Source organism: Hyaena hyaena, unplaced genomic scaffold (assembly GCF_003009895.1).
Source record: "Hyaena hyaena isolate Hyena2069 unplaced genomic scaffold, ASM300989v1 scaffold_232, whole genome shotgun sequence".
Classification (NCBI taxonomy): Eukaryota; Metazoa; Chordata; class Mammalia; order Carnivora; family Hyaenidae; genus Hyaena; species Hyaena hyaena.
The window spans coordinates 2,164,826-2,175,286 of NW_024080864.1; positions in this window are offsets into that span (position 1 = coordinate 2,164,826).

A 10,461-nucleotide genomic window follows, 5' to 3' on the forward strand; every position below is an offset into this window, starting at 1 on the left:
GAGCTCAGGCATAATGGGACTCAAAAAGAGCCTAAAATTCCTTATTGTAATAAGAAAAAAATGGGCTTCCAGATCCATAATTTAATTACTTTAAACCTAGAAAATACAACTTGGTTTTGTTCTGCCCAATATTGTATTTTCTACACTTTGATAATAAAAACAAAATAGCTTTCTCCTGACAGTACACCTACATAAATAAAACCACTATTTAGAATAGCATTTTTATGACCTTAAACAGAAGCAAATGTTTGGATGATCTTATTTTAAGTGTCTGTGCACTTTTGATACTCATATCCATCCATGTGTAATTGTCTAACACATAGTGGATGCTGAAATACATTCTTATTTTCAGTTCTATTCCATGAACTGGGCACTAAGTATTTTTTTATTTTCTCCTGTGCTTGTTTTTATAACCACTTATATTTAGGTATGTTTCACGTACCATACAATTCACCCATTTAAAAGTTCAATTCAATGATTTTTAGCATATTCACAGACTTGCTCAACCATTGCAAGTGTGATTTGTTTCAAGAGGCATTAGCCAATGGAATAGGGACAGAAAAGGAACTCCCCTTTCACAATTCAAGCCGAACTCAACACCAAAAAAACAAACGATCAGATTTAAAAAGTAGGCAGAGGAGAGGAGCCTGGATGGCTCAGTGAGCTAAGCATCCAACTCTTGGTTTTGGCTCAAGTCATGATCTCACAGTTATTGGGTTTAAGCCCCACATCAATCTCTGCAGTGAGAAGCATGGAACCTGCTTGTGATTCTCTCTCTCTCTCTCTCTCTCTCTCTCTCTGTACCTCCTTACTGCTCACACTGTCTCTGTCTCTCTCAAAAGAAATAAATAATGTTTTAAAATGGGCAGAGGACCTGAAAAGACATTTTTCCAAAGAAGATATACAGATGGCCAACAGACATACACACAAGCCCACATTGTGGCTATTTTGTCTGATGAATCGTGTATATAGCTGTGGAGTGGCAAATTCATTCTCCCTACATGGAGATGGCACGAGGAGGGAGGGAAGGGAAGGCAAATCGAAGCAATTTATTTATGGTTGCCAGTTCCATCTTCCCAACTAGACTATCCTGCTGGGCAGTAAGAAACTCAGGATTTAAATTAACAAAATTTAAATATATTGGATAACTTCTTACCGGTTGCAATCAAACCTAATATTTGATTTAAAAGTTAAAATGAGGAATTATAAAATATATAACAAATACTATGATAATTTTCATTTAAATCATAAATACATACATTTAATAAAGTGAGTCCTTTTAACTTATCAAGATGATACATGATTTTTGACAACACAGTTATCCAACTTTTTAATTATACAACTATTATTAACTCTATTCAATCTGGTACTTAATAAATAATAACATTTAGGGCTTCATTGGCCTATTCTAATTCTGGATTTGATTCTCTCTGTGCCTCTCCTCTTTTTCAAATTCATATCAATTAATTTAATTCAGATTTTATATGATTTCTACATTATTCATGCTATGGCCTTAGTGTTTATGTCCCCCAATAAAATTCATATGCTGAAACCTTAATCTCAATGCATCTGTATTATGAGGTGGGACCTTTGGGAGGGCCCAAACTTCAGGAATGGGATTAAGGCCCTCATAAGAAAAAGCTAGAGGGCCATCAGTTAAACGTCGGACTTCAGCTCAAGTCATGATCTCGTGGTTCACAAGTTCGAACTTCATGTTAAGCTCTGTGCTGACAACTCAGAACCTGGAGCCTGCTTCAGATTCTGTGTCTCCTTCTCTCTCTCTGATCCTCCCCTGCTTGTTCTCTCTCTCTCTCTCTCTCAAAAATAAATAAAACATTTAAATAAATTAAAAAAAAGAAATTTAGAAACTCCTTCCTTCTCTTGACAAAGTCAAACTTTCCATGCTTCCCACACTATTTTAAAAAAATAGAACTACACTATGATCTGGCAATTGCACTACTAGATATTTACCCAAAGAATACAAAATTCAAAGGGATACATGGACCACAATATTTATTGCAGCATTATCTACAATAGCCAAATTATGGAAACAGCACACACAATGGAATATTACTTGGCCATAAAAAAAAGAATGAAATATTGCCATTTGCAATGATGTGGTTGGAGTCAGAGAATATAATTCTAAGCAAAATAAATCAGTCACGAGAAAGACAAATATCATATAATTTCATTCCTATATGGACTTTAAGAAACAAAACAAATGAGCAAAGGGAAAAAAGATTGATACAAACCAAGAAACGAATTTTTCACTACAGAGAACAAACTGATGGTCATTAGAAGGGAGGTGGGGGGAAGAGTAGGGGAAATAGGTGATGGGGATTAAGGAGGGCACTTGTGATGAGCACCGAGTACTGTATGGAAGTATTGAATCACTGTATTACATACCTGAAACTAATATTACAGTGTATGTTAACTAACTAGAATTTAAACAAAAAGTTAAAAATTTCCCATCATAGTTAAAAGCTAAACACTGACTCTTTGCATTCTTATTATAAAAGTTTTAATCCCACTCCTATTTCGATAATTTCTTACTTTCCTACTCTTGCTCCAGAAAGATGCCTTGGCCTGACCAGGAATAAATTCATATACACAGAAATAAAGTACAGGAGAGTACATAGCACATTTAAAAAAAAAAAAATTACCTTCTGTTAAATACTTCTCTTCTACTAAATGAAGAGAATAAATAAATAAATGAACAATGGCAAGATAAACTTGGATAAGAAATATCAGGATAGGAAAGGAGTAAGCTCAGAGAACACTAAAGAATGTTAATTTGATACATAAACAAAGTCACTGAGACCATGAACCACCTCCCATTATTTGTCCTTTGGAAATAAAAATACATCCAAAAGAATTGAAATCAGGATCTCAAAGAGATCTGCACCCCCACATTCACTGCAAAATTATTCACAATAGCCAAGATATGGAAACAACCTAAAGGTCCATCAACAGATGAACGAATGCATGAAGAAGATGTGGTGTATACATACAATGGAATATTATTCTGCCTTAAGAAAAGAAGGAAATCCTGCCATTTGTGACAACATGGATAAACCTGCAGGACTAGATGCTAAATGAAATATGGCAGCCACAGTAAGGCAAATATGACATGATACTGTTATATGAGAAATCTAAAGCAGCCAAACTCCTAGAAGCAGGGAGTAGAAGGATGGTTACCAGGGCCTGGGAAAAGGGGAAATGGGAAGGGATTAGTTAAAGTGTACAAAATTCGATCATGCAAGATGTATAAGCCCTAGAGGCCTACTGAGCAGCACAGTGCCTGTAGGTAACAGTACTATAGTGAGTACTTAAATTCTTGCTAAGAGGGGAGTGTTATGTTGTGTTCTTATCATACAGTATACACACACAAAATAAAGAAGGCAGGAGAAAACTTTTGGAGGTGAAAGATGTTTATGGCATAGATGTGGTACTGATTTTCATGAAAGTATACTTATCTTCAAACCCATAAAACTGTATATATTAGAAATGTACATCTTTTTGTAGGCCAATCAAAACATAATAAAGTGGCTTAAAAGGAGGTAGAAATAAAATGTCACATTTTATAAAATCTGGAACACCATTAATTTTTCCAACACTAAAAAAGATTTTAGATGCTGCCAATTAAACTGTGACTCATCACCAACTGAGAGATGCATCCTAGTTTCAGAGATGCTGAAATGTGGAGAAAAAAATGTTATGTCTTAGATGGAATAAGATATGGTAGCAGTTATGAGTGAATCCTAAACGCAAAAAGCAACTGATCACTTACAATTATGTCAGAGATACCAAAAAAAGAGCTACCAAAATTAAAAAAAAATTGAAGTGAGAACCAGAATAATCAAAAATAAATATTTTCACCATTTCTAACATACAGAATTACTACAGAAAAAAATGTAACAAGGATGTAGGTTAGTGGAATCATTGAAATGCTACTTCTTCCTTGAAAAAGTTGCTTAGTGGTCAAAAGAGTAATAAGAAACCACGGGACTCAGTCTTCACACAGAATGACTGGTTCAGGAGGTTTGTAAAAGCACCCAGGACTACTCTGAAAGATGTTTTCTTGCTGTGTGTGTATGTGTGTGTGTGTGTGTGTGTGTGTGTGTGTCTGTTTAAGTTTATTTATTTATTTTGACAGAGAGAGAGAGAGAGAACGTTTATTTGTTTATTTTGAGAGAGGGAGAAAGAGTAACAAGTGGGGGAGGGGCAGAGAAATAGGGAGAGAGAGAGATTCCCAAACAGGCTGCCAGCACACAGCCCAATGTGGGGCTCAAACTCACGAACCATGAGATCACGACTTGAGCCGAAGTGAGACAGACATTCAATCAACTCGGCCACCCAGGCACCCCTCTGAAAGATGTTTTCTGACAAAACTGCACAAGCTATAAAAAGTTTGATGATCTCTACGTCCATCTTTTTGCCTCAAGAACAGCAATACAAGTCCTGCCAATTACACCCTTCCTTACCATATACAAACTGATGACATGCATAATGATAATAAAAAATTTTCCTTACATTAAAAGTATATAAATGAAGCATCCACATGAGTTTTAAAACTGTATCATTCTATATTCCATTAAAAAAAATTGAGCTACCAGAAAGGCATATCATCTAAGCATGACCATTGTTAACTACTTCTAACTCAGTGTCCTACTTATATCTACTGGGGACTATAAAAGTTTATAAAATTGGGCTTTTGATTATGAAAATATTCAACCCTGGTAATGGGAATATTTTGCATCTTTTCATGCATAAAAAGGCTATCAAGTCAGCCTTTTAATGAAATGAGGAATAATTTAGAGATGCTTCTTTAATACCCTCATTTTATATTGAGTCAATTAAGAAAAACTACATAACTTTGGTTTTGACTTAATGATACAAGTTGAAACCAGGCATTACGACATGAGTCATTTTGATCTAACAGGACAACCTGAAGCTTTGTGCCCGCTCTAATACCTGGCTTGCCAAGCTACTGAAAATTGCCATGAGCATGAATAATGATATGAAAAGGGAGTCTGGTTTATAGAAATGCAAGTCAATACATATAGGGAAAGGACCATTTATTGTGATGGATGTGTTCACTGAATGTAAAAAGAAAATTATTGAAGAGAGGGTGAAAGGAAGAAATCTATAAATATCTAGACTCCCTACAGTTGAAGGGGATTAACTACATGGAAATGAAAGAAAAGCTAAAGGAAAACACTGAGTTCACACGTGGAGAAAATATTAAAAGCATCTCGCTGCAGGCAACAAGATTAAGGCAATGCATTTTTGAAGCCAGCTCTAACATTCATTAAATATTATGAAACAGAACGGTATAGACCCAGAGGCATGGAATATATCAGGCTGTTGAGGGGAAAATGGGAACAGGCAAATAAAAGGATCGCTCTTTTTTTTTTTTTTTTTTTNTAATGTTTTATTTATTTCTAGGAGAGAGAGAGACAGCGTGAGCAGGGGAGGGTCAGAGAGAGAGGGAGTCACAGACTGAAACAGGCTCCAGGCTCTGAGCTGGCAGTCAGCACAGAGCCCGATGCGGGGCTCGAACCCACGAACCGCGAGATCATGACCCAAGCGAAAGTCGGACGCTCAACCGACTAAGCCACCCAGGCGCCCCAGGATCGCTCTTTTAAATAAAGCATAAGGGAGGTTCAACAATACCAATGATTTTTTTTGTAACCTTTGTAAATATGCCAATATAAATGAACACAGGCATGCCCTATGAAAATCTGGAAAGAGAAACCACGATGTAGCCCCAACGTAAGCAGAATTCAAAAGCAAACTGCAGAGAGTGCGGGGTCTGTATGTACTGGGCCAGAATAAAGTAGAAGGGGAAGTCACCTTGGAGATGTTACTTGAGAAATGAGGTAGAAGTCCTCACCTGAAATAATTCCCTGCCTGCTCTGCCACAGGTCAGGAAATCCCCTTAGCAGCCACTCCTTTAGATAAAGTCATTTAAGACTCTCTATTAGAATTCTATTATTATATGGACAACATGGAATGACAAATGACTTCTGACTGCCACTAGTGCCTTATTTTACACCAGACCCACCAACGAAATGTCTTTTTGCCCTGCCTTCGTGCTGGTGGACACGTTCTTCAGGGCTCAGCTTAAATATTAGCTCCTCAGTGACATCTTCCCTATGCCTCCAAATGCCCTGTAAAAATTGCCTGTCTCTCCTCTGTGTCCCCTGCACGCTACAGGGCTCTGTGACCCCAAGGCCATCACCTGCAGTTACGTGGAGGCATGTGCATTTTCCCCGCTGGGCTAGATGCCTTCAGAGTTAGACCGGTCTTTCTTCTTCCATCATTGCTCCTGCATATTAAGTGTCTAAAAAAAACAAACCAAAACAAAGAATAACTGAAAGAACTCTATTTTTATAGCTAACTGGTCTTTCTGAAGAAACAAAGCACAGCCTGGATTAGTTATGCTGAGGGCAAAGGTTGGCATCACCGCAGTGACCCTGAAGTGAGAGGGCAGCACCATGCAGACACTGGGCCGTTTTGGCAGCTCATAAATGGCGTCTCAGATAAAAACCAATGCTCAGGACACACGTGAGCACGGCTGCCAAGGGAGGTGGAGGTGAAAAGGGCCCCAGGGATAGTGAAGGGGCACAGATGGAGGATAGAGGGAAACCCCCCAAAAGTGCCCTTCTGGAGGGCTGCTTGGATCAAGCCCACATACCTCACCTGACAGTGACAGGGTTCGTGTGGTGAAATGCAAGCGTATTGGATCATCGAAGAGCAGAGCAGCCCTGAAGCGCTGATCTGTGCCTGAGTACTTCTCTGAGTCTGCGTCCTCACCTGCATCTGTTCACCCACTAGGATTTGAAAAGAGTATGTCAGAAAATACAGGTGAAATCACTGTACCAAGGGCTCCAGAAATGAAAAGTATTGGGATTTTTTGGTTTGTTTTTGTTTTGTTTTTTTTTATTTAACCAACAAGACAGTATAGGTAAAAAGCCACCTGTTAGTGAAAATAAACACAAGCACAGAGGCTGGCTCTAGCAATTTCGGCTGCCACAACGAGTACCAAAAATTTGTGAATATTTTATCAACACCTGTGATGACGGGTGCAAACAAAGAACATACAAGTACTGACACTGATGAAGAAAAATGTTCTGGTAGCCACTGTGGATTAAACCAACCAGCCTATTAATCTAAACAGAGGCCAACGGCAGTTCTAGTTAAGTTAGGCACAATCTTTTTTTTTTTTTAATGTTTTATTTATTTTTGAAGGAGAGAGATACAGAGCGTGAGCAGGGAGGGGCACAGAGAGAGAGGGAGACACAGAATCTAAAGCAGGCTCCAGGCTCTGAGCTGTTGGCATAGAACCGATGCAGGGCTCGAACTCACAAACTACAAGATCATGACCTGAGTGGAAGTTGGACGCTTAACCGACTGAGCCACCCAGGTGCCCGAAGTTAAGCACATTCCAACAAGCTTAAGGATGAAGATAACATTTCTTTGGGGGAAAAGCAATGCATGATGCATTAGCATTGACTTCAAACTTACTCTGACAGGTTTTCTTCTATTTTCATATAGAACTGAGCGTGCTGACATGTGTTCTACTCAGAGACAGAATAGGAACATAAGCATAAGGCAATAAGGGGCCAAGTGTGGAAAAAGGTTAAGAAATAATATCACAAAACACCAGAACCAGAAGAGACCTCACAACTCACCTAACGCAAATTCTGTCGGCTCTGCACATAGTTTTTTTTGGCCAAGACTGGCATTTGACATTTTGTTTCTGTTTCAAAGACTTGGCGTAGGACACGCATACTCAATCTCTCCACTGGCCCTTCCGCTACTCACAACTTCTACTATCTTCCTGTCCCCAGAAGACATTGGAATTTGTGACCTCTGAAATCTAATCCCTTCAGTTTACTGAGGAAACCAAAGCCCAGAGAGGCTGTGAATCAGTCAAAGTCACCCGCCCAACTGTTTACTGGAAGCGCTACAATTTAAAATCCAAATGTGCTGATTTCTATGCATATAGGTGCTACAAATTCTATTGGGAAGGACCTTTGGGTAACAATTTAGTTGGAAAGATGAAACTAAGAGTCTTGCCCTGATGACAAATTTGCACAGCAAATACAACATTTACTTAATTATGTTTTTTTCAGGTGCAGGAGACAAAAGCCTCCCCTGGCCATGCCCTGGCACCACTGCTATTGCTGATAGTGTTCTCTCCACTACCCTGTCCACCTCTGGTAACGTCACTTATCTTCGCAGTGACCGCTAAGGTGTTTTCTTTTTTAATGTTTTTTTTTTTTTAATTTATTTCTAGGAGAGAGAGAGAGAGACAGCGCGAGCAGGGGAGGGTCAGAGAGAGAGAGGGAGTCACAGACTCTGAAACAGGCTCCAGGCTCCGAGCTGGCAGTCAGCACACAGCCCGACGCGGGGCTCGAACCCACGAACCGCGAGATCATGACCTAAGCGAAAGTCAGATGCTCAACCGACTAAGCCACCCAGGCGCCCCTCTCTAAGGTGTTTTCTGGGCTACGCTTGTTGGACTCCTTATATATGTTGGTATCATCAACTCCAAAAGCAGCGTTTGCAAACACATGTTTTATCCCACATTCTATTCTGCACTTATTATAAAGTGCTTGGTTCCGAGATGAAAAAAATAAGTCTGAGGAATAAGAGTTAACCAAGATTTATTCTAAGGAAAGAGAGCAGGCATTTACTCCCACGTTGCAGAAAAGACAGCTGAGGCAAGGGGCCAACTTGCACAAAATTATCCTACCTCTGTTGTTGTTTTCTCAAACTCAATTTTGTAGAAAATTTTCTTTTCACCTTAAAATGTAGTAATCTGACATTTAACCCAAATTGTCTACTGCTGCATTTAGATAACTTTATTCTTACCATGTAGATAGCCCACTTTTGGACAGTGTTTAGCAGCAATAGAGCCGTGTGGGGCTTTGGAGAATATATGGTGATACAGGAGCCAAAATACTCATAATTACTTATGTTACAATAAAGATGATCAGTTTTTAAGTTTCTTCTTTCCACAACTAATGGCTTACAAATTATATAAAATACACATAACTTTTAAATAAAATCCTTCATTTTTCCTCTATGGTACAATCATTACCAATACAAGACTATCCCCACTGGGTTCATCTGTCCTCGCTGGATGGGTCAGGACTTGTAAAGAGTCTTCCTAAACCAGATACCTCCAAAGGCTTTAATAGATCAGTGAATTCAATTCTCTGTGAAGAGAAAAGTGAGGAACTTTCTGAACTCAAGTTTACTTTAAGCAGTTAATTGTGGCTAATCATACCTGGCATTTCAATGAGGAGAAAGCTTAAAGAAATTTACAAATGATGTCAGTATATGTTTCAAACGTTCATTATTGCTTCAGGTAATTGTTAAGAGTTAAACTCTGAAGTAGTATTATCCAATCAGATTTGACCACCATATACATGCCATTTAGAGAAGTCTTAAAGTTTTTCTAAATATCAGAAAGCTTTTTATATATATGTAGATAAGATTGGAATCTTTAGGACAAACTTGCCTATGGGCAAAATCCCAAGTTTAATATAAAAATAAGCAGAATCAGTAGGCAAAAAGGCTCATTTCTGCTGTTCTTTTCCTCTATGCCTTGTATTATGGTCTGTTTTAAGATCTCATGGGAAGCAACTTTCAGCCACATGATTCTAATCTTCAAAACATCTTTCACATGGTATGACTTTGCTTTCTTATTTTTTTAATAACTGAGTCTAAAACACACCTGATTTTTAAAAAATATAAGTACATACATATTTAAATAGAAATAAAGTAGAATCAGAGACTCTTAAAATCAGAGATTGCATTTTATCTTAACAAAACTGTTTTTCACAGCAAACCATTCTGGTACCTTGGTAAATTATCACTGATAATACTCTTGCAAAGACTCTTACAAAGGGCACAAGTTCTTAGTTGCAAATAGTGAGCAAAAGGACTCTTCATTCCCATGTCAGATTACCCAACACTGATTAAAACAAAAGTACTTCTATTTTAAATATCTATTATAGTTTACTAGTTCTTATGGAAATAAGAGGACCTTTAGTCCTCTTGGTTTTCGTTATTTGTTTTACTAGAACGCTCAAGAAGACTACCTCACTATTAGTATTAGAGAGAGGGCAGAACATATAAGTAAAATTTGTAGAGGCTGGAAAAGGTGAGAACAACTTCTGTTATATGCTCTAGAAAAGTATCTGGATATTGTTCTTGGTTTTAACAGAAGAGGCCCAACAGAGGTATTATACAGTGAATACACCCAGCCAAACACATGTATTATTTTTTTGCTTTGAGACAGGTATGTTTTATGGAAAGTATACTTTATTCTAGGTCCTGAAATGAAGCAAATAATTCCCCAAGATGGAATTTGCAAACACTATAGTTTTATTCACTGAATTATGAAACTTACAGACCAACACAAATCTGCACTGAACAAGTGAC